Here is a 27,528-nt window from a genome sequence, read left to right on the forward strand (position 1 = left end):
TTTTTTTTTAGAGAGAGAGAGAGAGCCGGCATGTGCATGCATGAGGGAGGGGCAGAGGGAGAGGGAAAGAGGAAATCTTAAGCAGGCTCCAGGCCTAGCGAAGAGCCCGATACAGAGCTTGATACAGAACTTGATCTCGTGACCCTGAGGTCATGACGTGAGCCCAAATCCAGAGTCGGACGCTGAACTGACTGAGCCACCCAGTGGCTAGATGTCCCTAAATAGAATTCTGCATTAGCCAGCTAAGCTAACAGCTTTATTCAGTAAAGCATACGTCTCATGGAGAAAAATACCTGAACATGAACCAATGTTCATGTACAAATTACATAAGTACTTCAGTAAATGCAGCTAGTAAAATGCTTATAGAATTATACAGTGCATTAATAATGACACCCAGGGACCAATGAGGCCTATTGGTCAGATCATACTTTAAAAGCCTAACATACATTCACAAAATACAGTTCAAGGAGTTGAGTCTTTTTGTTCTGGCTGAAAGTAAAGACACATACGACAGCATACTTGCGCTCTCTAGAAGTGATTTGCTTTGTATTTCTCAAGAAGGTTGGAAGAGATAGAAAAAATTACAAAGGCCGATTTCAGCACAGCCTAAGAGAAAACCTTTGAATGACAGACCTTTGGTATGATCTGCCCCAGGACGGGACAGGGTTCCTCCCCTTGTGGAAGGTTCCAGGCAGAGACTCAAAACCAGCTTTCCTGTCAGTAATACTGTGATATTAAAATCCTCAAGTTTTTATTTGATCCTTTTATTATCTCCTCTACCCTATCCATACTTCATAATAGAACTAGATAGCGTTGTTTTGAGTGCTTATTATCTGTCAGGCATTTTTTAAGTGCTTTTCATGTCTTCAGTTGTCAGAAGTTTATTGAACAACCACAGTGCATCAAGAATAATTTTAGGTACTGGGGATATCGCAGTGAAAAGAAAAAATAAAGGACTTCTCATGTAGCTTACGTTCTCCCGGTGGGGGGGAGAAAGATAATAAGTAATATCTAATGTGTGGTAAATGTTATGACGAAAAATGAAGCAAATCAAGGGATGGAGAATGATGGGGAGGGATGTTATTGTAGATTGGGAGGTTAAGGAAGGGCTCAGCGGGAAGCCCGCTTCTCCCTCTCCCTCTGCCTGCTGCTCCCCCTGCTTGTGCTCTCTCTCTCTCACTTCACTGTAGCCTCTGCTCGCATGTCACCTAATATGTCACCTAATCAGAGAGCTGTCATCACCTGTTCATCCTTTAGGTTTTGACATTTAACCATGGCTTCCTCTGGAAGGTGGCTCCAGGACTGGGTTAGATACAGCCCCTCTTAGACTCTATAGCAAGGGTGGTCATATAACTTAACATCTGAACAGGGACATTTTTGAAGATGGCAAAGGGTGATCTTGGTAATTCTGTTGGGTCAACAGATGTAGTAAATTCTACTTATGACCATCTGTATTTTCCTTAATGTCACTTTTCACACTGGATTATAATTTTGGTTTACTTTTATTTATCTCCTACCAGCAGAGGGCTGAAGGAGAGCAAGAGTCTTTATACCTTGCTCATGTTCAGTTCCTTTTAAATGTCTGGCAAAGCGTGGTTGCTCAAAAAATGGTTCGCTCAATAAATGAATGAAAGTAGTGGGCTCCCCCAGAAAAGAGTTGATTCTTGGAATAATTTGTTCCTCTCCTCCAAGACAAGTGTTCACATGTGTAGTGGCATACATTTTGTCTTTTGCTTTGAGTATATGGTGGTTGAGTTTGGGGGCGGGTATAGTGAAGATTGCAAAGTTGAGCTGGAAGAAAGGAGAAAGAAGACCATAAAGCTTGGGACAGTTTTTTTCTCTTTGCAAGTTTCTGCTAACAACTAACTCTACGTACTTGCAAGCCTTAGACTGAGAAAACTTTCTTTGAAAAGAAAGACACCATGGAAATTTAAGGTATCAAAATTACTTTCACTTAAAGGAGCAATTTCACATCTGATGCTGGAAATTACAGCCTATGATTTCCAGCCATTCCCTGAAATAAGATGTGAAGTTGGCCATTATTGACTTGATATAATTTTCTCAAGTATGTCTGACATTTTCAGAGGCTTTAGTAGTTGAGTTCTGTCTTCCCTTCCTTTCTCTTGGAGTCTTTATATGCCCCTTTCCATGTATCAGATGTCTCCAAAGCACTTTACTCAGACTGTTCTCCCCTCTACTTCGATTCCGTTGGATATTTTCCACCATCTGGTTTCAAGCTTTTAAATGGGTATCTGGAGGCTAATATTTCCACATTCTAGTAAGAAATGGTAATTAAAAAATATGTTGCTTTTATTACCCTGTGGTGACCTGGCAGAAAAAAGAAATCCACAAGTAGCCGCATATGAATCAGATTCTCAGCTACGTGTGGATTTCTTTTTTCTGCCAGGTTCAGGCACAGATTAAATTTCCCAACAAACGGGATGTGTAGGCTCCTACAAGTCACAAATGCCAGAGCGAATTTGTTAGCTCCAGTGCTGAGTCCTCCATCGAGTCCATGGCTCTCAAGGGCCATATTATTTTATGTTTTATATTATTCCATATTATTCTGTTATTCTTCCTTGGGAGAGCAGGAGGAATGGCATGTTATGATCATTTGTCTTAGCCGATAACATAGGTATGATAAAATCAATTATGTATATTTTTATCTATCTGAATAGCTATACAGCAATTGACATATGTTATACATTGTCTTGACAATAACCACGTCAACAGTAATTACTACTCAAGGCAGTTAGGGAATGAAAATAAATGTATTACCTTATGTGGAAGTGGAGAGCAATTAAGTCATGCTAAGCTCTGAGACATCATAACCACAATTAGGTATTTGGCTAAACTTCGGTAAAAAATTGATATCAATAATTTTCTAGAAGAATCCAAAGTAAGCTTGAATTTATACCATGAACAAGAAACGGATTTCACAGTAATTGAGTAAGGAAAGGACTGTCTCTTCAGTAGACCTTCTGGCATCAGTTCAGAGTCTTACCAGCCCGTCACTCTTAAGTTTCAATGTGTGTATTAAAAAACTTAAAAACTGAAGATTTAGGGCAAGGAGAGAATGTAAAAGAACAGTTTTGAGAACACTGGGTGTGCAAGGAAGGTGAGGCTAACCTGTAGCACTGTGGAGAAAAGAAAACATGGAAGAAGTGGCCAAAAGATCGAAACTCCTACTTAGTAAATTTCACTGGTGTACTGGTAAAGCGTTCATTCATTCATTCATTCATTCATCCATTTATTAAACAATTATTCACCAGGCAGTGGGAGTATAAGGTGGAAAGAAACAGATGTGCCCTTATAAAGCTTAGGGCCTGGACCTTAGAGGGAAGATACAGGCAATAGTAACCATACAAATAAGCAACTACAAACTACAATTGATGCCAAGAAGAAGGAAAGAGTACCAGAAAAGGATTTGACCTGAGTTCTGCTGGATGACTTGGAGGCGCCTGGAACACAATGTTCTAGAAAATTAGAGGTAACATGTGCAAAGGCCTGTGCTGTGAAGGAACATGGAAAGAAAACCTTTAGAGGTAGGCCAAGGACAGACCGCACAGAGGGTTGCTGAAAATGTTAAGGAGTTTTAACCGTATCCTAAGAGCAATGGGGAAACATTGGAAGATTTTAAGTTGAGAGAGGGATCATTGATAAGAGTTTGCATTAATTTTTTTTGGTGGCAGTTGGAAGCAGCTAGGAAGGGAGTGATAGTGGATAAGATGAGACGAAATTAGAAAGCTGTTATAGTTCAGTCAAGAAATACTGCCTTGGGACGCCTCGGTGGCTCAGTCGGTTAAGCGTCTGCCTTCGGCTCAGGTCATGATCCCAGGGTCCTGGGATCGAGCCCCGCGTTGGGCTCCCTGCTCAGCGGGGAGCCTGCTTCTCCATCTCCCTCTGCCCATCTGCCTGCTTGTGCTTGCTCTCTCGCTCTCACTCTCTCTCTCTATCTCAAATAAATAAATAAAATACTTTTTTTAAAAGCTGGAAAATAATGAAATTGTCACAAGAGAACCTTGAAGGGTGGAAAGGGGAAAGCAGATCACGTAGGACACACAGTACTTGAAGAAAAACGCAATGACCCGGTATCTCTTGACCACCCACCCAGGGGCAGGAGCAAAACCAGGCCCAAAGACTTCTGACTTTCCAAGGCATAGAAAGCGTTGTAGGCTCAGTGTTTTGATAGTCTAGTAGTCCCACTTCCACTATGTAACTAAAAGAACAGGACCTGGGAAACACTCCCCATCCAACAGTCCCTGCTACCCCCAAAGGAACCTAGCAGCACCCAGTAAAACAGAAAAGCACATCCAGCCCCTTTAGGCAGCACCAGCGAGAATCAAGAGGGAGCTCTGCCAGGTCCAGGTGGTCTGACGGAGAAGGTTCCATGTGCCCATCAAGGTCAATGTCTCCTATCTATGTTTAGGGCCATCGTGCCTGGGGAAGCACATCTAAGGAAGAACGAAGACCGCCATTTATCCGATCTCTTTCAGAAAATAGAAGCAGATGGAAAAACTCCCAACTCATTTTATGAGGCCAGTATTACCCTGATCCCAAAACCAGACAATGGCAGTGCAAAAAAGAAAACTTCAGACCAATATCTCTCATGAACTTGGACTCAAAGTACCTCAACCAAATATCAGCACGGTACTGTGTAAGCATGGCATTAATTCAACTGTTTGGTAGAGTTCTCCAGTGAACCCATCTGGACCTGGAGATTTCTTTTTCTGGGATCTTTTTAATTGCACATTCAATTTCTTTAATGTCTATCTTGATGAGTTGGATAGTTTGTGATTTTTGAGAAATTGGTGCATCTCTTCTAAGTAGTTGAAATCATAAGCTTAAAGTTATCTGTAGTACTGCCTTATTATCTTTGTAATAGCTGCAGGATTTATAGCAATATTTCCTATTTTATTCCTGATATTGGTGATTTGTGTCTTCTTTTTATTTATTTTTTCAGTTTTGCTGCAATTTTAACAATATTGATTTTTCTCCCATAAAACGAGCTTTCTTTGACTTTCTCTATTGTTTTCCTGCTTTTAATGTAATTGACTTCTGTTCTTATCTTTATTATTTCCTCTCTTCTGATTGCTTTGGTTTATTTGACCCTCTAGTTTCTTGAGTAGGAACTCAGATTATTGACTTGAGAGTTTACAGCCCAGAATGGTATAACATTATTTTTTAAATCCACAAATCAACAAAATGAAAACTAAAAACCACTAGGGGGTGGTATTTCCAACGGGAGGTAAATAAACCAGTCCAGGTAAGCAACACGAAGTGATTATCGGAGTATTTATACAGATAATTCAGAGCCATAAAGTCTCTTTTTGCAAAAATTTGTTGCAAAAGTGAATGTTCTTTAGAATTCTCTTGATGAATTTCTCAATCCTTCAATTTATATTGGCAGCATAATTTCTAGAACTTAAAATAACGTAAAAGGCAGATCCTCTTTAAATGTACCGTGTGTTGAAAAAAAGGACTTATTGAAACAAATGAACAGAGGACACAAAAGAATATCATGATGTTTGCACCCAAAATGGTAGAGAGGATTTCAGGGGGAAAAAATACCAGAAATGCAAAAATCAACAAGCCTAAGCAAGGATAAGACCAATAAGGAGATACAGGCCCACAAAATGTAAGACAAAAAATGAGATTCCGTTTACATAAGAGAAGGCAATAAGAAAACATTTGATGAAGATGATTTAAGAGTAATTATACGATTGAGGAAGCTATACTCAGGAATGATGGTAATAATACTGCTTGTCAGAGCTGAGCCTCATTACTCACCATTTATTAGATGTGAAAACTGGGACAAATTACTTATCTCCTCTGAGCCTCTATTTCCTCATCTCTAAAGTGAGGGATGATGAAGTTACAGCTTATCAGGGTTATTATCAGGATTAAAGAAGGTAATGTGTCGTCATTTACCAAGATATTTATACATAGTAAGTGAGAAATGTTAGCTATTATTACAGTTCTGGCCACATCTTTCTATGTCCTCAGTACATATATTGAGTATCTACTAAATTATTTTTATAATTCTCCAAATATTTTTGTTTTTCTTACTGTTTTTAAGGCATCATCCAATATTTCTCCACCACCCAAATAGCTATATAAAGGATCTCTTTTCCTGACCTTAACCTCATATCTTCTGGTTGGTTTGATCAACTGTTTCCACTATGGCCATTTTTTAAAAAGATTTTATTTATTTATTTGAGAGAAGGAAAGAGAGAGAGCACAAGCAGGGATGGGGAGGGGCAGAGGGAGAGGGAGAAGCAGGCTCCCAGCGGAGCAGGGAGCCCGACGCGGGGTTCAATCCCAGGACCCTGAGATCATGACCCGAGCTGAAGGCAGACGCTTAAGTGACTGAGCCACCCAGGCGCCCCTACTATGGTCATTTTATAAGCAAAGAAACCGAGGTTCAGGGAAACTCCGTAAGCTGACCAAAGGCATACAGATGGCACACGGTGGAACTGTACATATAATTATTACCCGATGAGAAAATAAATGGAGAAGAATAAGAAATCTCTTATGAATGAAAAAAAGTTTGGTTAGCTGAATTACTTTACCTAGGATAATATCAGTGCAATGATTTTTTTCAGTTAGAGGAAGGGGAACTATGGGTGGGCTTATCAGTATTAACCGAGCAGTTATATTTTCAAATTATACTTGTCAAAGGATCTGGACATGGAGCAGTCTAAAATCTCTTTTAATATGCAACTTAGATCTGCAAAAGAACCTTTATGTTTCTCTAATTGATACTGGTTTCCAACCTGAGTCTTTGTTTTGCCCCCTGGTGGTGTACTTAATCTTGTGAATTCAGGGTTTTCTCATTTATTTCAGGGCAAATGCATTATATTTATGGTTTGCCTCCCCTTTTCTCCAAAGATGCATTCTACTAGCCTCATTTCTTCGGACATTTTGTCTTTTAAAAATTAAAAGGCAGAAATTCTGAGATTCACAAACCTGTTGTAAGTCGCTGCTTCTCCTATGAACTTCAAAGCCTGTTTTGAAATCTGTTTTGAAACTCGAAAGCTGAGAATTGATTCTTTTCTCTTTGAATTTCTGTCTTGACAATGGTGTCCTCAAGGCAGTGGGTGTAGAATAATACCTTGGCAGTTGCATGAATGGGACACAGCAGCAATAGGGGGGGAAAAAGCATACTATTATTATGTCAGATTTTACAAATATACCAAATAAAAGTAAAATGTTTGTCTCAAGTCTTTTCGACCAATAAGGCATTCTAGATGTAAACTTGAACTAGGATATCAGAATATTCCCCTACTCCCATTCCCCTACTCCCAACTGGTATAGCACACAGCTACACTCCAGATAGGTAGGTTACTAACGTCCTGAGAGTGTGCTCTCAGGCCAGGCTGGCCTTTGGCCATTAGCAGCTTCATACAAATCCTATTACTTAAAAAAATAAATAAAGTTAGGAAGCATCATTCCAACCTCTCTCCTTTCCTATTCCTTTATTTCATTTTCTTTAATCAATGCATGTATATAGCAGCAAGCCTAATCAGATCAGAGGTGGATGGGATATGGAAAGCATAAAAAAAAAAACAATGAATAGGGCAGACAAACCAAGATGGAGTCAAGCAAGAGGAAGGTATTGGGGGTGGGAGTAGAAGTCGGCCGCAGCAACTCTGTTTCAGAGACAGGCCTCCAATATCTAAAATTCTTGGAAGGGGAGAAAAAGCAAGAGGAATTAGGATACAGGAAGGGAAGTCAAGGGAGTAGTTTGAACTCGTCCAATTTGGGAAAAGGACTCATCATAAGGCTTAAGCTCATGAAACACTGAGTTACTGGCCTCAGACTCTTCAGATTCTCCTGTCCTGGGAAAGAAACAGACCTAGAATTCAGAGCAGGAATGAATTTTAGCAAGATTTAGCATTAGGGAGCAAGGCAAATTGTGATTACAAACTGGGACAACTAATCTGAACAGAAATTCCTAAGCACTGAGAAAAAGATGGCTTTATCTTATCTCAGGGATCCGTGACTGTGCCTGAGTTCTAGAATAAGAATCGTATCTGGAAAGAGCCAGGGATGCAGGGACCATCTACCTCTTACTGGTGAGATCTCTACTGATGTATTTTTACACGTGTCTTTGTGTCCTGATGGATTAACAACAAAGAAAGAGAAAAAAATATTTGGGATTAAAACCTGCAATATTTCTCTCCTGTGGCCCTCACGTGATAAAAGCTTCTGGTACTAAAATGACCCAGACCAGGCAGACCATCTCCTCCCCATCTTCATGACTCATCATCCATAAAACCAAGACTTCCGCATTCTCTAGTCTCTGGGATGCTCTGCATTTTCTTGCCCATAACTGAAGCAACTCCCCTCGTCCCCAGATCCCTTCACTAGGTCCTCTGTAGATGGCCCTTGATTCATATTTAGCGAACGATCCTATAATTGGAATACATGTGAGCACTACATTTATTGTCTTAACTGTGTCAGGGAACAAGAATTTCCTGTCCCCTTCAAGGACTTTCTAGCTGGAATAAGAATCAAATTGACATGAGACAGATTAACGGGAGAAAACCAAATTTAATTTCATACATATAGAAAATCCACACAGACGTGGAAATGCCAAAGACAGTCAGGCAAAATGAGGTATATATGTCAGTGCGAGCCAAGGAGAAGGGGGCAGGGGTCTGAGACTTTAAAGGGAAGGAGCGGAATTCACAGGAAGATGAAAATGAGTAAATGTTTGGTAAATGTTTGCTGGGCTCAACAACAATGGGACATAGAGGACTTTGACGAAACGGGTCTTGCTGGCTTCCTTCCAGGCTACCATACCTAGTTTTACAGTTATCTCTGGTGATCGCTCTTTCCCTGGAACAGGTCCTCTAGCTACGACCTTTACAGGTAGTTGAGAAGAGATGTAAAGAGCTTTTCCTGAATCTGCTTGGTTTCGATTGCTTTTCGTTGTTGTTGTTCTGGGTTTTGTCTTGTTTTGTTTTTTTTGTTTTGTTTTGTTTTGTTTTTTAACACCAGACTCTGTGCTGGGTGTGGAGCCCAACGCAGGGCTTTTCGTTGTTGTTCTGGGTTTTGTCTTGTTTTTTTTGTTTTGTTTTGTTTTGTTTTGTTTTTTAACACCAGACTCTGTGCTGGGTGTGGAGCCCAACGCAGGGCTTGAACTCACGACCCTGAGATCGATACCTGAGCTAACATCAAGGGTCAAACACTTAACCGACTGAGCCACCCAGGTGCCCCTCAATTGCTTTTTAATTCAAAATAATCTTCATGCCAAAGTAGCCCATCGTGGGGCTGCCTGGCCTTGGCCCCAACAACTGAAGCCCAGCTCTTTCCTGAGACCGCTTCTCCTACGGTGCTCTAAAGTGTTTCTCTCCCACACCGTGCAATGCAATTGAAAGGGTTGTGTCCTCTTTGATGCTCATTGCCACTTCCGCTCATTGCTTTTCCCACCTTCTTTGAAATGAAACAAACAAAACAACAACAACAAATGCCTGTTTTGTTGTTAATTCTGCCGTTCTATTATACCATCGTCTCCTTCTCCTCGGAGGTCACCTACCACCTCCCTGCCATTCACTCCCCTTCCTGTATTAAACATTTTGCCATCCAACTCACAGCTGTTTTAATTTTTTCCTTTCAGAACCTTTGCCTTCATCCAGGTGACTCTCAAAGCTTCACGGATCAGGCATTTAATACCAGTACGTCTCAGTTCTTCAACTACTCCAAATAACTGTTTCCTCCACTCCGCAACAATCACTTCCACAGCTGTGACTTGGACCTCGCCATCATTCACACCTGTTCTAATCAAAAACAATCATTCAAGTTTTCCTCCTCTGACTTCAACCTCCTATCCTTCCAGCTTTGTTGTTCAACTGTTTCCCCTGTGGTCCTACCTCACGGTCATGGAGGCTTCTAGTCTATTGATTCCTCTACTTTTCCCCCATTCACTCCAATTCTTCCTTTCATCACTTTCTTCCTTAGCCAGCATAGAGTTCACAGCTTGCTATTTCAATAATAGTCAGCCAATTATTTCCAGTGTAAGTTTACATTTACTAACTTTGGGTAGGACTTCAGCACTACTCAATATCCTTACCGAGTTCTCTGTTTAGGTCACTACAACTTCTCTGCTATCTTCGAATCTTTGGCTCCCTCTTCCATTCTGTGCCTATGCAGAAGGTGGCAAGAGGGGTCAGAGATGTGAGAAGAGAGGATAGAAAGAAACCTTCAGGAGGAAGTGCTCTCATTTTCTCAATACAAAGTCCACACATTTACGTACGTTTTCAAGCAGCCTATCATCCTTCTCCCTAATTAGGACAAAGAGCAGCCCTTTATTCTGTCCGAGGCTCATTTCTCCATTATTATTTATATTCACTGTCTTCATCTCTTTTTCTCCCACTCACCCACTTCGATTTCACTTTCTGCCCCATTCCTCCAGAAATAGATCTGGTTAATGTCATCCATGTCCGTAAATAAAACCAGACTTTACAGTTCACATTTTCTTTGCCCTCTCATCAGCCATGTTCCTGTTAAACCGCACAACCCTTCTTGAAACATTCTTTTTCCTTACCGTATACAGCATAATACTTAACTATTATTTACTTTTCTGCCTCTCTGCCCATTCCTTCTCTGTTCCTTTGCAGGCTCATCCTTCTCTGCCCGGCCGCCTCATGTTAGAATTAATCAAGGTTTAGGGGCTCCTGCGTGGCTCGGTTGGTTTACCTACCAACTCTTGATTTCGGCTCAGGTCATGATCTCCGGGTGGTGAGATAGAGCCCCACATCGGGCTCCTCACTGGGTGTGGACCCTGCTTAGGGTTCTCTCTCTCCTTCTCCCTCTGCCCCTCCACACTGCTCTGCTCTCTCTCTAAAAAAAAAAAAAGAAAGAAAGAAAGAAAAAAAGAATTAACCAAGGTTTCTCATAGACCCCTCTGGCTTCTCATTCTATAATCTTTCCCATGGCTTCAATGAGCACATATACTGAAGGTAATAAAAATTAAAAAGTATATAACATGTAATGGGAAGAGAAGAAGAAAAGTCTTAACAGTTGAGTGTTGTGTATATATTGTGTTAAGTATTATGTGTAACTATATATACATATATATATATGATACATACACATATATACATACATATATATATATATCAGACATCTGACATTTGTGATCCAAAGCAGTGTATTTATGACTACTTGTTCTTCATCTTAGCTGTTTTAACCTCACCTCAGACCAAGCCTGAACACATCACACACACACATATGGATACTCCTACCCCACAAAATAGAGTCTTCTTCCAGGATCTCCTATTATCAAAATGCATCCTTGACACCTCCCACACTTACCTCCTTGCTAACCCAGCTCTAAGTCTCATGGATTCTATCTCCTGGATCTGTTACACTTATCCACCTCTCTCAATCTTCACTGCCACCACCCTCCTGTAAGGCAGTATTTCTCTTTCTTTTTTTAAAAGGTTTTATTCATTTGACAGAGAGAGAGAGCACGCGCGCACACGCACACGAGCAGGCAGAGCAGCAGGCAGAGGGAGCCCAACGCAGGGCTCGATCCCAGGACCCCGGGATCATGACCTGAGCGGAAGGCAGACGCTTCACTGACTGAGCCACCCAGGCGCCCCATTTTCCAGCTTTTTAATTATAGTTAGTAGAGAGGAGCTGGAAAAGACAAGTCTATGCCAACTCGTCCCAAGTCAGAAAGCTGTTTTATTTTATTTTCCAAACCAGATTTTCAGGTTGATTGTTTTCAGAGAGAAAGGGTTGGTAAGGCTTCCTTCTTCATTTTTACTTCTGGAAATTGAAGTTATACATCTTGAAATCCTTAATCTAACATGTCAAATCCTCCATTGACTTCTCTTACCGACCACATTATCTCCATAAATGTGTTTCTCATTCTTCATAACAAGTTCATCTCTCCAGTCCCATCACTCTCATTAGTAGATCTTGCTCCCCCCAGCCCCCCAGCCCCCCAGCCCACCACCATACCTTTATTAGTGCTATTGCCACTGTTTGGAACGTTGTCTATTTATTTTTCTCAATCAATTCACATCAATTTGGTTAAACACGAAATTATAATCATCAAGCATTATAAAATTCTACTTCACTGACCATACTGTGCCCAGTTCTTAGTACTCCCAGGAGATCCTTCAGCACTAAACACATGATATTTCACTTTATATATTTTGCTCTTGTTCAGGAGCTATTTCTTATATACTCAGACCACCTGGAACCATACTACGCATCAAGGATGAAAGCTTCTGGTTGGAATTGCACGGCAATTATTTTAACTATTTTGATGAAAGCCTCTCAAATACTTCTGCTTTGTATTGACGAAGATTTCACACATCTCTTTCTGGATTTTATTTAGGTCTGGGGATGCAGAGAGACTGAAGGCAGAATAATTTAGATAATAGACACAACTCTGCATTTTGATTTCCATTTGTAGACCTAAATTATGTGACCAGATGTCAGCAGAAAAGCTGGAAATTCTCCCACCCTGTGAATGGAAGTTATTGTGTGAAAAGACAGATGGTAAAGAGCAGCAAACATTTTGTGGAATGTTTCTTGCTTTGAAAACCCCTGAAGTTTAAAACCTGGCCTTTATTGAAGTCCCATCAAGGCATGTCTGTGAATTCCATATCTGTGGTAGATTCACAATACAGACGACAGGAGGTCTATTTACACAATAGTCAAGAGAGTGTTCAGTGAATACATAAACTATTGACTCTGGGATCAAATTCTACCTTTTAGGGGCAAACTACTGAATGAGTCCCGACAGTCTGAGATGCCCAAGATCTCCCATTGCTGATTACTTCTAAACCGCTCAGGACATTTGCATCCAAAGGAAGTGGAGTGGTAGGCCCAGATTTCTCCTCCCTTCTGAAACAACAATAATAAAGCAAGATATACAAAACAAAGGTTTTCAAGACACTGGGTATCTGGCAATGAAAAAAAGTGACCCGTGAGAGATGAAAAAAAAAAAGGCAAATCTTATGGTATTGGTGTCTCAGCTTACTGTACTGAGTTTCCAGACCGTTGGGAGAGCCCAGTGGATTTTCTGAGTTGAGGAGAAACAGCTGAGAGTCTAGGCAGATCAAGGCAACTAGAGTTTGCAGAAGAGAGTACTGGAGAAGAGAGTGCTGTACTCGGGTGTTCAGCTGAGTATTAGTACCTGTCTGTGAGGAAACTACCTTGGATACAATGGCCAGAGGATGAGGTAAGAATTTCCAGCACTGGGGCTCCCGGTAGCTCAGTCGGTTAAGTGTCTGCCTTCAGCTCACATCATGATCTCAGGGCCCTGGGATCGAACCCCACATCGGGCTCCCTGCTCAATGGGGAGTCTGCTTCTCCCTCTCCCTCTGCTACTCCCCCTGCTTGTGCTCTCTCTATCAAATAAATAAATAAAAATCTTAAAAAAAAAATTCCCAGCATCCACATAGGCCCAGGAATAGTGACTATTCCCACCAGCTAGACAGAGAAATCTCAATATTTACAAGGCATTTTGTACAGGCAACGGGAGTATCTTGCTTCAGTAATGAGAAGTTTCCCTAGAAAACAAACTGCTTGGGCGTCACCTAACAAATCTTAAAAGCATGACACGAAATGATCAGTTTCCAATAACATAAATACATCTCAGAACAAAGGGCTGGAAATACAAAAATATCAAGCCCCCAACAATGTGTGCTTCACGGGGCGGGGGGTCTTTTCTAAGGGGCATACAAGGGGAAGACCATGGGAGGTGGGGGACACTGCTTATCACAAGGGCCACCGGGGGAGTCATATCAGTGCCTTCCATTTATTTGTGATTCTACAGGGGGCTATCCAGGGCATGTTCTTGTGGGAGGGGCAGGTGTCCCTGCAGGCCTCCTGGCTACACAAAATGGATACTGAGGCAGCAATATTACAAAGTACTTTAGCTAAAACTCTCAACAGCATTCAAAATAAATTAAATGCATAGGAACACATTTAACCAAGAAGGTGAAAGATCTGTACCATGAGGACTACAAGATTTTGATTTAAGAAATTGAAGATGTAAATAAATAGAAAGATATCTTGTGTTCATGGATTGGAGGAATTAATATTGTTAAGATGTCCATACCACCCCAAGCCATCTATACATTTAAAGCAATCCCTATCAAAATCCCAACTGCATTTTCACAGACATAAAAAAAAAAAAAAGTAATACGAAATGCATAAGGAACCACAAAACACACTGCATAGCCAGAACAATCCTGAGGAAGAAGAATAAAATTGGAAACATTACACTTTCTGACTTCAAAGTATACTACAAAGCTATAGTAATCAAAACAGTATAGTACTGGCATAAAAATAGACTCATAAACCAAGGGAACTGAATAGAGCGCACAGAAATTTACCCTCACAAATATGGTCAACTAATATTTGACAAAGGAGCCGAGAATACTCAATAGAGACAGGGTAGTCTCTTCAATAAATAGTGCCAGAAAAACTGGACCACCACATGCAGGAGAATAAAATCCAGCCACCACCTTACATCATTCACAAAAATTAACTCAAATGAATTAAAGACTTGAACGTACAACCTGGACCCATAAAACACCTAGAAGAAAATGTTAGGAATAAACTCCTCGATGTTGGTCTCGGCAATAAGTTTTTGGCTATGAGACCAAAAGCACAGAAAACAAAAGTGAAAGTCAACAAGTGAGACTACATCAAACTACAAAGCTTCTGCACTGCAAAAGAAACAAGCATCAAAATGAAAAGACTGTTTATAGAATGGGAGAAAATATGTGCAAATCATATATCACACAACTCCAGAGTAACACAATGACAAAAAATTCTGATTAAAAAATGAGTAGCGGAACTGAGTAGACATTTTTCCAAAGAAGACATACAAATGGCCAACAGGTATGTGGAAACATGGTCCACATCACCAATCGTATAGAAATGGAAATCAGGGGCGCCTGGGTGGCACAGCGGTTAAGCGTCGCCTTCGGCTCAGGGCGTGATCCCGGCGTTATGGGATCGAACCCCACATCAGGCTCCTCCGCTGGGAGCCTGCTTCTTCCTCTCCCGCTCCCCCTGCTTGTGTTCCCTCTCTCGCTGGCTGTCTCTATCCTGTCGAATAAATAAATAAAATCTTAAAAAAAAAAGAAATGGAAATCAAAAGCACAAAAAGATATGCCTCACACATATTAGAATGGCTCTCATCAAAAGATAAGATAAGATAATAAAAAGTGTTGGCAAAGGGCACCTGGGTGGCTCAGTCGGTTAAGCATCTGCCTTCAGCTCAGGTCATGATCCCAGGGTCCTGGGATCGAGCCCCGCATGGGGCTCTCTGCTCAGCAGGGAGTCTGCTTCTCCCTCTGCCCCTCCCCCCACTCATGCCTTTTCTTTCTCGAAAATAAATAAATAAAATCTTAAAAAAAAGCAAAAAGTGTTGGCAAAGATGTGGACAAAAGGGAACACTCGTGCACTCTTACTGGAAGTGTAAATTGGTACAGCCACTATGGAAAACAGCGTGGAGCTTCCTCAGAAAATTAAAAATAGAGCTACCGTGTGATCCATCAATTCCATTTCTGGGTACATATCCAAAGGGGAAAAAAAATCACTATCTCAAAGAGATATATGCACCCCCATGTTTACTGAAGCATCTTTTACAATAGCCAGCACTGGGAATGACCTAAGCGTCCATCAATAGAGGAATGGACAAACAAGTTGTGGTATATATATTATACAATGGAATATTATTCCGCCATAAAGAAGAAGGAAATCCTGCTATTTGGGACAACATAGATGGACCTCAAGGGCATTATGCTAAGTGAAATAAACCAGCCAGAGAAAGACAAATACCGTATGACCCTACTTAGACATGAAACCTAGAATAACTGTACTCACTGAAGCAGAGAATGTATTGTGGTTGCTGGAGGATGAGGTGGAATGGGGGAAATGGGTGAGGTGGTCAAAAGGAACAAACTCCTAGGTATAAAATAAATAAATCCTGGGGATGTTATGTGCAGCATGGTGACGATGGTTAATAATACTGTAATGTATATTCAAAAGTTGCTAAGAGAGTAGATCTTGAAAGTTCTCTCCACAAGAAAATAATTGTAACTATGTGAGGTGACGGATGTTAACTAAACTTATTGTGGTGATTACGTCACTAAGTGTACACACATCAAGGAATTATATTATACACCTTAAACTAATACAATGTTATATATCAATTGCATCTCAATAAAACTGGAGGGAAAATGACAAATGCGATCCAGTAATCCCACTTCAAGTATATATCCAAAGGAAATGAAATCATTATCTCAAAGAGTTATCTACATTCCTATGTTCACTGCAACATTATCCACAATAGCCAAGACATGGAAACAGCCTAAGTTTCTATCAACTGCTGAATGGAGAAAGAAAGTATGGTATATATGGAATAGAATAGCATTTGGCCATTAAAAAGAAGGAAATCCTGCCATTTGTGACAACATGGATTGAGCTTGAGGACATTATGCAAAGTGAAATAAGCCAGACAAAGACAAATACTATATGTTATCAGTTATGTGGAACCTAAAAAAGCAGAACTCGCAGGAACTAAGTAGAATGGTGGTTACCAGGGACTGCAGGTCAGGGTGGGCGTTAGAAAGATGGTGGTCAAAGGTTACAAACTTCTGGTTATAAGATAAATAAGTTCTGGAGACCTAACGTGCAACATGGGATTATAGTTAGTAATACTGTATTACATACTTGAAAAATGCCAAGAGAGTAGACCTTAAACGTTCTTGTCACAGAAAATAAATGGTAATTATGTGATGTAATGGAGACATTAGCTAATACTACGGTGGCAATCATTCTGCAATATGTAAATACATCAAATCGATACATTCTACACCTTGAACTTACCCAGTGTTACATGTCAGTTTTATCTCAAGCTGAAAAAAGAAAAGCAAATCCATGTTCAACTTTGAGTTAATTTTTCTATAAGGTGTGAAGTTGAGGTTGAGGTTTTGGTTTTTGGTTTGCTTGTTTGTTTGTTTTTGTTTTTTTCTATTGGTATCCAATCGCTCCACCATCATTTGTTGAAAAGGCCATCCCTTATCTCATTGAATTGTCTTTGCTCCTTTTTAAAAAAAATTAGCCAAATTTGTGCTGATTTAGCTCTAGATTCCCCATGCCATCCTATCGATTTATGTGTCTATCCCTAAACCAGTATTATAGCGTCTGGATTATGATAGCTGTATCTACCATACAGCGCATACAGAAGAGGGCATATGGGGAAAAATTGTTTCTTCTATAAATTGTGTTGGGAAAACTAGATATCCACATTCAGAAGAATAAAATTGGACCTTTATCTTACACCATATACAAAAATCAATCCAAAATGGATTAAAGTCTTAACTGTAAGACCTGAAACTTTAAAACTACTAGAAAAAATAGGGAAAAAGTTTCTTGATATTAGCCTTGGCAATAATTGTTTGGATTTGACCTCAAAGGCACAGACAACAAAAGCAAAAATAGACAAGTGGAACTACCTCAGACATAAAAGCTTCTACACAGCAAAGGAAACAGACAACAGATTGAAGAGACAACCTAGGGACACCTGGGTGCCTCAGTCGGTTAAGCATCTGCCTTCGACCCAGGTCATGATCCCAGGGTCCTGGGATCGAGTCCCGCATCAGGCTTCTTTCTCAGCGGGGTGTCTGCTTCTCCCTCTGCCTGCTGCTCCCCTTGCTTGTGCTCTCTCTATCTGACAAGTAAATAAAATATTTTTTAAAAAATGAAGAGACAACCTATGGAATGGACTATAATATTTGCAAGCCAAACACCTGATAAGGGGTTAATATGCAATATATATAAGAAACTCAATTCAATAACAAAGAAAAGAAAGGGAAAGGGAAAGGGAAAGGGAAAGCAAAGGAAAGGAAAGGAAAAAAACCTAATTACAAAATGGGTAAAGGGCTTGAATACACATTTCTCCAAAAGAGACATACAAACAGCCAACATGTATATGACAAGGTGTCCAACATCACTAATGATCAGGGAAATAGAAATCAAAATGAGATATCACCACACACACGTTCGGCTATTATAAAAAACACAAAAGATGACAACTGTTGGCATAGATGTAAAGGGAAGGGACCCCTTGGGCACTGTTGGTAGATAGTACATTGGTACAACCATTATGGACAGCAGTGTGGAGGCTCCTCAGGAAAGTAATAATAGAGCTATCATATGATCCTGGAATCCTACTTCTGGGTATAAGTCCAAAGGAAATGAAATCAAGATCTTGAAGAGATACATGAATGCTCATGTTCATGATAACATTATTCACAGCAAGAGGTAGAAACAACCTAAATTTCTCTTGACAGATAAACAGATAAAGAAAATACGGTACATGCCATGTAGGGGTATATATATATATATATATACCCTAGAATATTATTCAGCCTTAAAAAAGGACATCCCTATTACCACAATATGGATGAATCTGAAGGACAGTACGCTAAGCAAAATAAGATGGACACAGAAAGACGAATACTGTGTGATTTCACTTGGACGTGGAATCTAAAAACGTAGAACTCAACAGAAACAGACGGTGGACTAGTGGTAGCCCGGGGCAGGGGTGTGGGGCACATAGAGAGATGCTGGTCAAAGAGCGCAAAGTCTCCGTTTTGCAGGATGACTAAGTTCTAGAGATCTAATGCACAGCATGGTGACTATATTTAATAACACTGTTTTACAGACTTGAATTTTTTAAAAGACTAGATCTTAAGTGTTCTCATAACAAAAAAAATGGTTAGTATGTGAGATGACAGAAATGTTTATTAGCTTGGTTATGGTCAAGATTTCACAGTGCATACATATATCAAAGCATCATGTTACATATGGTAAATATATAACATTTTTATTTGTCAATTATACCTCAATGGAGCTGGAAGAAAAAGGCATATAATGATCATTTATGGGGCACCTGGGGGGCTCAGCCGCTAAGTGTCTGACTCTTGATTTTGCCTCAGGTCATGATCTCAGGGTCATGAGATGGAGCCCTGAGTCGGGCTCCATGCTCAGCGGGGAGTCTGCTTGAGAGTCTCTCTCTTCCTCTGACCCTCCCCCCTCTCTCATCCATGCACGCTCTCTCTCTAAAATAAGTAAATAAATCTTGAAAAAAATTGAGAGGTATTCCATGTATTGGTATTTGTAAAAAATGTCAATTCTCTCTAAAATAGCCCAATTAAGTTCAAATTCAAGATTTATATTCAGCAAAAGACACTGTAGACAAAGTAAGGCACAATGACGGAACGAAACTAAATACATGTAATGTTTACTATTGCCCACACGATTCGCCTTTGCAAATCAATAAGACAAAGAGAGGAGCCTCAACAGAAAAATGGTCAGTGGATACAAACAGGCAGTGAACAGAAATGGAAACCTCAAAAGCTAACAAGCATATGAAGTGTTGCTCACACCCATTAGTAATGACAGAACTACAAATTAAGATAATAATGAGCTTTCACTTTAAATCTAAGAGACCAGCAAAAATCAGGAGACTGGATGAATCCGTGTGTTGGTAAGGAAATAGGGCTGTGGGAACTGTGCCAGACGCTCTGGTGTCTTGACCCACAGCTTGCTGTCCCTCCCTTGATTTTAGTCCTGCTGTATCTATGAAGATGTATGTCTCATCTCATGCACATATCACGTATCTCCACTTTCTATGCTGGGCTCTTCCAGTTTTCCAGTGTCTTCTCGGTCTCAGTCTCCCCTCTAAGCTCACTCCTGCCTTCAGAGATCACCTTCCAGATAAAGTACCTGCACATAAACCCTGGTTTCATTCTTTCTGGGAACTTTGGCTCAAACAGGCACCATCATGTACTTCGGGTAGAGATGTAACTGTGCAACTTTTCTAGAGAAATCTGGCAATATACCAGTAAATCGCATCTATGCGTATCCTGTGGCCCACCAGTTCCTTTCCTAGGTCTATATCCCGAAATAATTATGCTGTAGCTGCATAAGGGGATATAGTCAAGGATGTTTATTGAAGCACGTTGGTGTGGAGGGGAATACAAGGCAATCTAACCGCCGTCACTGGCTAAATGTGGCCAGTTACGCGGCAGTTATAAGCGTGTACCTGTCGCAACATGGATGGATCTTAAAACCACAATACTTGGTTCCAGTTGAAAAAAACAGAATGAGAGAAGATAGTATAGTTTACACAAATTACAAAAACATGCACAAAAGAATACACGTTTTGCAAAGCACTCATTCAAATATGCAAATAGACATTTAACATGTTAAAATAGTTGCCTATGAGGTAGAGGGGAATGGAAACGGAGGATGAAGTTTAAAAAAGGAAAAAGATCAATAAGAGGGCCCTCTCTGACCAATAATGATAAGGAGTTGTGAATTAGGAAATAAGATGAGCTCAAGCCTTTTCAGTTGAGGTCCAAGTGAAGAAACATCACGTTTTTTCCAAAGATTGATTTATTTATTTGAGAGACAGAGAGAAGTAGGGAGGGGCAGAGAGAGTCCTCAAGCAGGCTCCCCACTGAGCACAGATTCCAATGTGGGGCTCGATCCCAGGACCCCAAGATCATGACCTGAGCAGAAATCAAGAGTCCACTGCTTAACCAGTTGAGCCACCCAAGCGCCGCAAAAAGCATGTATTGCCTCATTTTTTAAAATAGTTGTATTTATTTATTTCACAGAGAGAGAGAAAGGGAGAGAGGGTGTGAGCAGGGGGAGGGGCAGAGAGAGAGAGAGAAAATCCTCAAGCAGACTCCATGTTGAATGTGGAGACTGTCCCAGAGATTGAACTCACGACCCTGTGATAATGACCTGAGCTGAAACCAAGCGTCTGACGCTTAACCAACTGAGCCACCCAGGTGCCCCGTATTGCCTCATTTTCATCTGTAAGAAATTATATGCTTTTACTACTTAGAGTTTGATGAATGCATTCCAAAGTCTTTCATCCTTTCATGTATCAATAAAATATCCACTGAGTCTCTTACTATGTAACAGTCCTCCTCCAGATACTTGCGATAAGTCAGTGAAGAAAAAAACAATCTTTGCTCTCATTAAGCTTTCCTTCTAGTTAAGAGAACAGGCAACAATAAACGTAAGTAGTTTTTGTGTTATGTTAGATTATTTTTTTATGTTTTTTTATTATATTATGTTAGTCACCATACAGTACATCCCTGGATTCTGATGTAAAGTTCGATGATTCATTAGTTACGTATAACACCCAGCGCACCATGCAATACGTGCCCTCCTTACTACCCATCACCGGTCTATCCCATTCCCCTCCCCCCTCCCCTCTGAAGCCCTCAGTTTGTTATTTTTGATGGTATGTTGAATGGCTATCAGTGCTATGGGGGAAAGAGCAGAATGATGAGGGTAGTGGTATCAAGTGGGAAATGGTTTACAACTTTAAACAACATGGAAAGGGTAGGTTTCATGAAAAATTTAGTGTATTTTATTTCCTTTCCCACAATATCCCCTTATTTTAGTGCATATAATTTGGGTGGGGCTTTTTGCATTATGTATCTTTTTGCTTAAGAATATTTTTGTATTTTCTTACAGATTGAAATTTTCATAAGGTTGATTCTATAGTTCAGTGTTTCTGATAACATTGTACTGTGTCATGTTATTGCTTATTTAATTATGCTAATTCTGGAACATTTCTACCTCCCTTTCCGTATGAATCTGTTGCCTTATTTTATGAACATTCACAGTTTCTCTTATGGATTCCTAGTTTATTTAAACTTATTGAAAGCAGAAAGCAGATGTTTTCTGCAAGTTACTTCTGCTTACTCTAGTAAATGGTTTTTAAAATGTTCCTCTTTTTTTTTCCAGATTAAAAATAGGATGAGAATTTATTAAAGGCATCAGATCATTTTCAGATAATAAAAAAAATACCCCTAAAAGCTGCCCTTTTACTTGTTTTCACGTATCATTGGTGGCAAATATAATATGCAGCTGGGATTTAAAAATATTCTGAAGAATATACTCTTGCAAAATATGGATTTCAATAGAACACTTTTTAAAAAAAAGATTTTATTTATTTGACAGAGAGAGAGAGAGGAAGAGAGAGCACAAGCAGGGGGCATGGCAGGCAGAGGGAGAGGGAGAAGCAGACTCCCCGCTGAGCAGGGAGCCCGATGTGGGGCTCAATCCCAGGACCCTGAGATCATGACCTGAGCCAACGGCAGATTCTTCACCTACTGAGCCATCCAGGCATCCCGGCACACTTTTTTTTTTTAATTCAATGTCAATGGTACTGGGTTAAAAGCCTCTAACCTAAAACATGAGTTCTACACTCTACACAATTTTCAAGGTGTACATTACAGTATTGTGAACTATGAGCTCAAAGCTATGCAGTCAATCTGTAAAGCTTTTTCATCTCGCATGACCCAAGCCAAGAAGTGGGAATAACTCCGAATGTCCATCAAAAGATGAAAGGATAAAGAAAATGTGGTATATAATACCATGGAATATTATTCAGCCATAAAAACCTCGGCTACTGTGAATAATCCTGCAGTGAACACGGGAGGGCGACTATCGCTTGAAGATCCTGATGTTGTTTTCTTTGGCTATATCCCCAGACGTGGGGCTCATTGATCATACAGTAGTTCCATTTTTGATGTTTTGAGGAGCCTCCGTGCTATTTGCATAGTCGTGACGTTACTTTACATCCCCACCGACAGCGTACAAATGTTCCCATTTCTGCACGTCCTCACAAACACTTATTTTCTCTTGTTTTCTAACGGCCATCCTAACAGATGTTCAGCGATAGCTCATTGTGGTTTTGATTTGCATTTCTCTGATAATTAATGCTGTTGAACCTCCTTTCATATACGTGTTGGCCATGCGTATGTTTTCTTTGGAGAAATGTCTATGTAAGTTCTTTGCCTGTTTTTTTTTAATGGGTAATTTGTTTTTTGCTTTTTCATTTTGTTGACCCCTTTGTTCTCTACTTCCACGACTCAAATCTCCTGTTTCTCTTTTTTCCTTTCATTTTGCAGAATACTTTTGTAAGCCACGTGCTGGTTTTACAAAATAAGTGTTTATCTCTTCATTAGGGCAGGTCCCTACTACACTGGTCAGTGACCCAAATAGCCGTAGAAAGCGGCTCTGCAAACTTCCTCACTGTGTCTCAACACTATTAGACTTAATGACTCAGAAGTTCTGCGGAAGACCTGCACTGATGTGCATTTCTATGACCAAAGGAGCGATCCTGAGATCTGAGTAGGGAAGAGTTTGGAGTTTGGGGGCTGTCCTTTCGGGGAAAATTAGTCTCTGCACACTTCCTCTTCACTCTTTGGTGACGTGAGCTCCCGTGATTAAAAATTTTGCACCTATTTCTCTCTGCTCTGTCTCAACTCTACTCCAGTTACTGAATGCGGCCATGTCAGTTCTCCTTCCTAGTGTCGCCATCGATTGCTACAGGTAAGTGCTAGAAGCTGGGAGAAGAAAGATCCCACCACCCCCAGATGTCCCATGAGATGTGGCCAGATTTGACCTTGTGGTCCGCTTGCTGGTGAGTCCAAGTGGTCTGAATCTACAGTAATGAATTTGTTCAAAGGGCCTGTTTCACATTTGTTCCCCGTCTTACTCTAACCTCCGGCCCACACGTTCCCGTTCACAAGGTTCTGTTTGGCTTGGATTCGGCCAGGACTTGTCTAATTACCCAGCCACTATACTGTGTATCTATGGAGTAATATTGATTTTTTTATTACTGTGATCACAAAGGAGTGTGTTAGATAACAGTGTTGTAACCTCCATCTTTCCGGTAAATTTATCATTTAAAAATATAGTATATGCCTTAACCACATGGTTGCTGTTCACAGTTACTGTCAAAATATTGACCAACACTAGAAGTACAAGAAAATAAAACAACCCACTGTTTACATTTTTGTGTATCTTTTCCAACTACTTCCTTGAGTCTGGGCGAAATAATGTGTTCTTACCTTTTTTTTCACATAACTGTTCTGTTTCATGAAGGAGATCACAGTGACTGTGTGTGTGTGTGTGTGGTGTGTGCACGCACACGTGTGTGTGCTTAATCAAACTCTTACATTATACAGACAGTCCCCAGCTTATGAGGATTTGACTGACAATTTTCCACCCTTATAATGGTGCCAAAGTGATGCACATTCTACAGAGACTGTACTTCAAATTTTGAATTTTGACCCTGTGCTGGGCACGCAGTTATGATACTCTCTGGTGATGCTGGGCAGTGGCACCTTCCGGTTCGCCACGCCATCACGAGGGCCTACAACCAGTACAGCATTCAATAAATTACATAAGATAGTCAACACTTTGTCAGAAAATAGGCTTTGTGGGGCGCCTGGGTGGCTCAGTCGTTAAGCGTCTGCCTTCGGCTCAGGGTGTAGGGATCCTGGCATTCTGGGATCGAGCCCCGCATCGGGCTCCTCCGCTGGGAGCCTGCTTCTTCCTCTCCTACTCCCCCTGCTTGTGTTCCCTCTCTCGCTGGCTGTCTCTCTCTCTGTCAAATAAATAAATACAATCTTAAAAAAAAGAGAGAGAGACAAAATAGGCTTTGTGTTAGATCATTTGGCTCACCTGTGGATTAATGTAAGGTTTTTTTTGGTAAGATTTTATTTATTTGACAGAGAGAGACACAGCAAGAGAGGGAACACAAGCAGGGAGAGTGGGGGAGGGAGAGGCAGGCTTCTCACTGAGCGGGGAGCCCGATACGGGGCTCAATCCCAAGACCCTGGGATCATGACCTGAGCTGGAAGCAGACGCTTAACAGCTGAGCCACCCAGGCACCCCTAATGTAAGTGTTCTGAGCACATTTAAGGTAGGCTAGGCTAAGCTACGATATTCAGTAGGCTAGGAGGAGTAAATGCATTTTCAACTTAGGATTTTTTTTTAAGATTTTATTTATTTATTTGACAGAGAGACAGCCAGTGAGAGGGGGAACACAAGCAGGGGGAGTGGGAGAGGAAGAAGCAGGCTCCCAGAGGATGAGCCAGACGTGGGGCTCGATCCTAGAACGCTGGGATCACGCCCTGAGCCAAAGGCAGACGCTTAACGACTGAGCCACCCAGGCACCCCTAGGATATTTTTTTAAAGATTTTTTTGTTTGTTTGAGAGAGAGACAGAGAGAGCACGAGCTGCCGGGGGGCATGGAGTGACAAGCAGATTCCCCACTGAACCCGGAGCCTGATGCCCCCGCCATGGGGCCGATCCCAGGACACTGAGATTATGACCTGAGCCGAAGTCAGATGCTTAACTAACTGAGCCACCCAGGCGCCCCTCAACTTAGGATACTTTTAACTTATTATGAGTGTGGCCCCATCATAAGTCTAGGAAAACCTGTAGTTAGGGGAAATTCCTTCTTAATTTAGGCAAAAAGATGTCTGTAAATCTTAGTTTTCTGAGGAGTTTTGTGTTTTACTTAGTAAAAAATATATTCAGGTGTTTTAGAAGGCCGGAGAGGCTATGACAGCAGCTGCTGGCCACATGCCATTTATGAAAGACACCATTTTTGCTTTTCTGATGCCAAGGGTATCTGAAAGCAAGAGAATTCTTTTTCTTGTGGTCAAAAAATAACCAAATCTGCAAACATTGACTAGAAATAATCTTAGGCTTCTTAGGTTTATGTTAAAATATTTTCTTTATCTTTTGTGGAAAGATATTTCACATGGAAGATTAAAATATAAGCAATGATTTTATTCATATATAGTATTGAGGATTCCTCATGATTGCAAAATGGCTTTTAAGAAAAGAAAACGACTATAACAAAGTAAAATATTTTGTTAAAAACAAAGGCCATGCCTTATAATCAATTCTTCCCAAATAGCTAATTTGCAGTGCGCACGGAGTTTCTGTAACACATTATTGCCTTGAACTTTCTCTGTTAAATTGTCCCAAATGGGCAAGTAAAATGCTCTTAAGCTTTAATGCAGCAGGTAAACAGAAATCCTCCTGTTATTGTTTTAATGATGGATTTTAAGATGAGAAAAATGAACTTCTGAAAATGGTCTAGCTTACTAATCAATGTTGAGCTTATAATTTATGGAGGTCTCTTTTGACACCTTAATAGCAATGGTATATCTATCCGCCTAATCTTGTTGCTGCGTTCTCTTCAAGGGAAAGCATATTTATGAATACGGAATTGCTGCCCTTTTCTTCAGGAAGGCTGCAAGAACCGGCAGCTGATTGTAATTCCCTTTCAATACCCTATAGGCATTTTCACGCCTATGACAGACGCACATCCTGTGATTCTTAATTTCTAAAAATGAAATCTTCTATGTGAAATCACTCGGTGAAATGTTAAAGGTCCTAGATATATTGAAGGTGTGAAGTGGCTTTATCAGAATACTGAATTTTTTTTCTCTTTTAAAACTATGAACCCATAGTTCTGGGCATAAAAAAGTTATTCTCAAGGCTTGAGGGGTCACCTGGGTGTCTCCTGTAACTGGATACAGATAATTCTGTTTTCAGCTCACAAGAATTTTCTCCAAATCATATACGATGTGTTTATTTATTAACACTTGGAAATGTCACCCATGGTTTTACTGATATTCTCAAGAGGATTTTGATGGTGTTGAATTTTCTTTTCTTTTCTTTCTTTTTTTTTTTTTTTACTTCCCTCACGCTACCCCCCACCCATTTGGTTCTTTTCCTGGCTTATTTATTTCAATACTCTACTCAATTATTTTCTCTCTTTATTATTTTTTTGTTTTTAAATATATATACTTAATGTTGTACATTTACCTGTAAGTACCACTTCAGTTTTGATATGTAGAACTTTCATTGTTTCGAAGTGAGTTTTAAACTCACTAAACATGTTTTTCCCGTATAGTTGGACTCTCTATTTCTCATTTGATGCAATGTTTTCGGACTACAATTTGCATGACATCGACTCTTCAAAATTCCCTGGAATTTCACTTAAATCCAGTACACCGTTTTTTCTTTTTTATTTCTTTATATTTTTAAAAAAGATTTTATTTATTTGACACAGAGAGGGGGGAGAGAGTACAAGTACACGGAGCAGCAGGTAGAGGAGGAGGGAGAAGCAGTCTCCTCGCTGAGCTGGGATCCTGATGTGGGGCTCGATCCCAAGACCCTGGGATCATGACCTGAGCTGAAGGCAGACGCTTAACTAACTGAGCCACCCAGGTGCCCCTGTTTTTTTTTTTTTTTAAACAATGTTCAACCTGTACTGGGAAAGATAATATGTGTTGTGTTGTATTTTATATCTAGTTTATTTCTGCTACTGCTCGAAATCTTTATATCTTACTTACATTTTGTTTGATCTATCTTTTTTATACAAGTGACTTAAGTATCTTCAACTATAATTATGAATTTGTCAACTTTTATGTCCAGTTTTATCAACACACACACACACACACACACACACACACAAAACGCATGAGTTCATACTAATATATCTTTTTGGTTGATTTTATTTTTTTATTATCATATGGTAAACCTCTATCACTACGAATGGTTTTTAACTCAAATTTTATATATTTTAATGTTAATATTTTTGTGCCATTTTTTGGCTAGTATTTACCGAGTATAACTTCT

Source organism: Ursus maritimus (assembly GCF_017311325.1).
Source record: "Ursus maritimus isolate PB19 chromosome X unlocalized genomic scaffold, ASM1731132v1 scaffold_X1, whole genome shotgun sequence".
Lineage (NCBI taxonomy): Eukaryota > Metazoa > Chordata > Mammalia > Carnivora > Ursidae > Ursus > Ursus maritimus.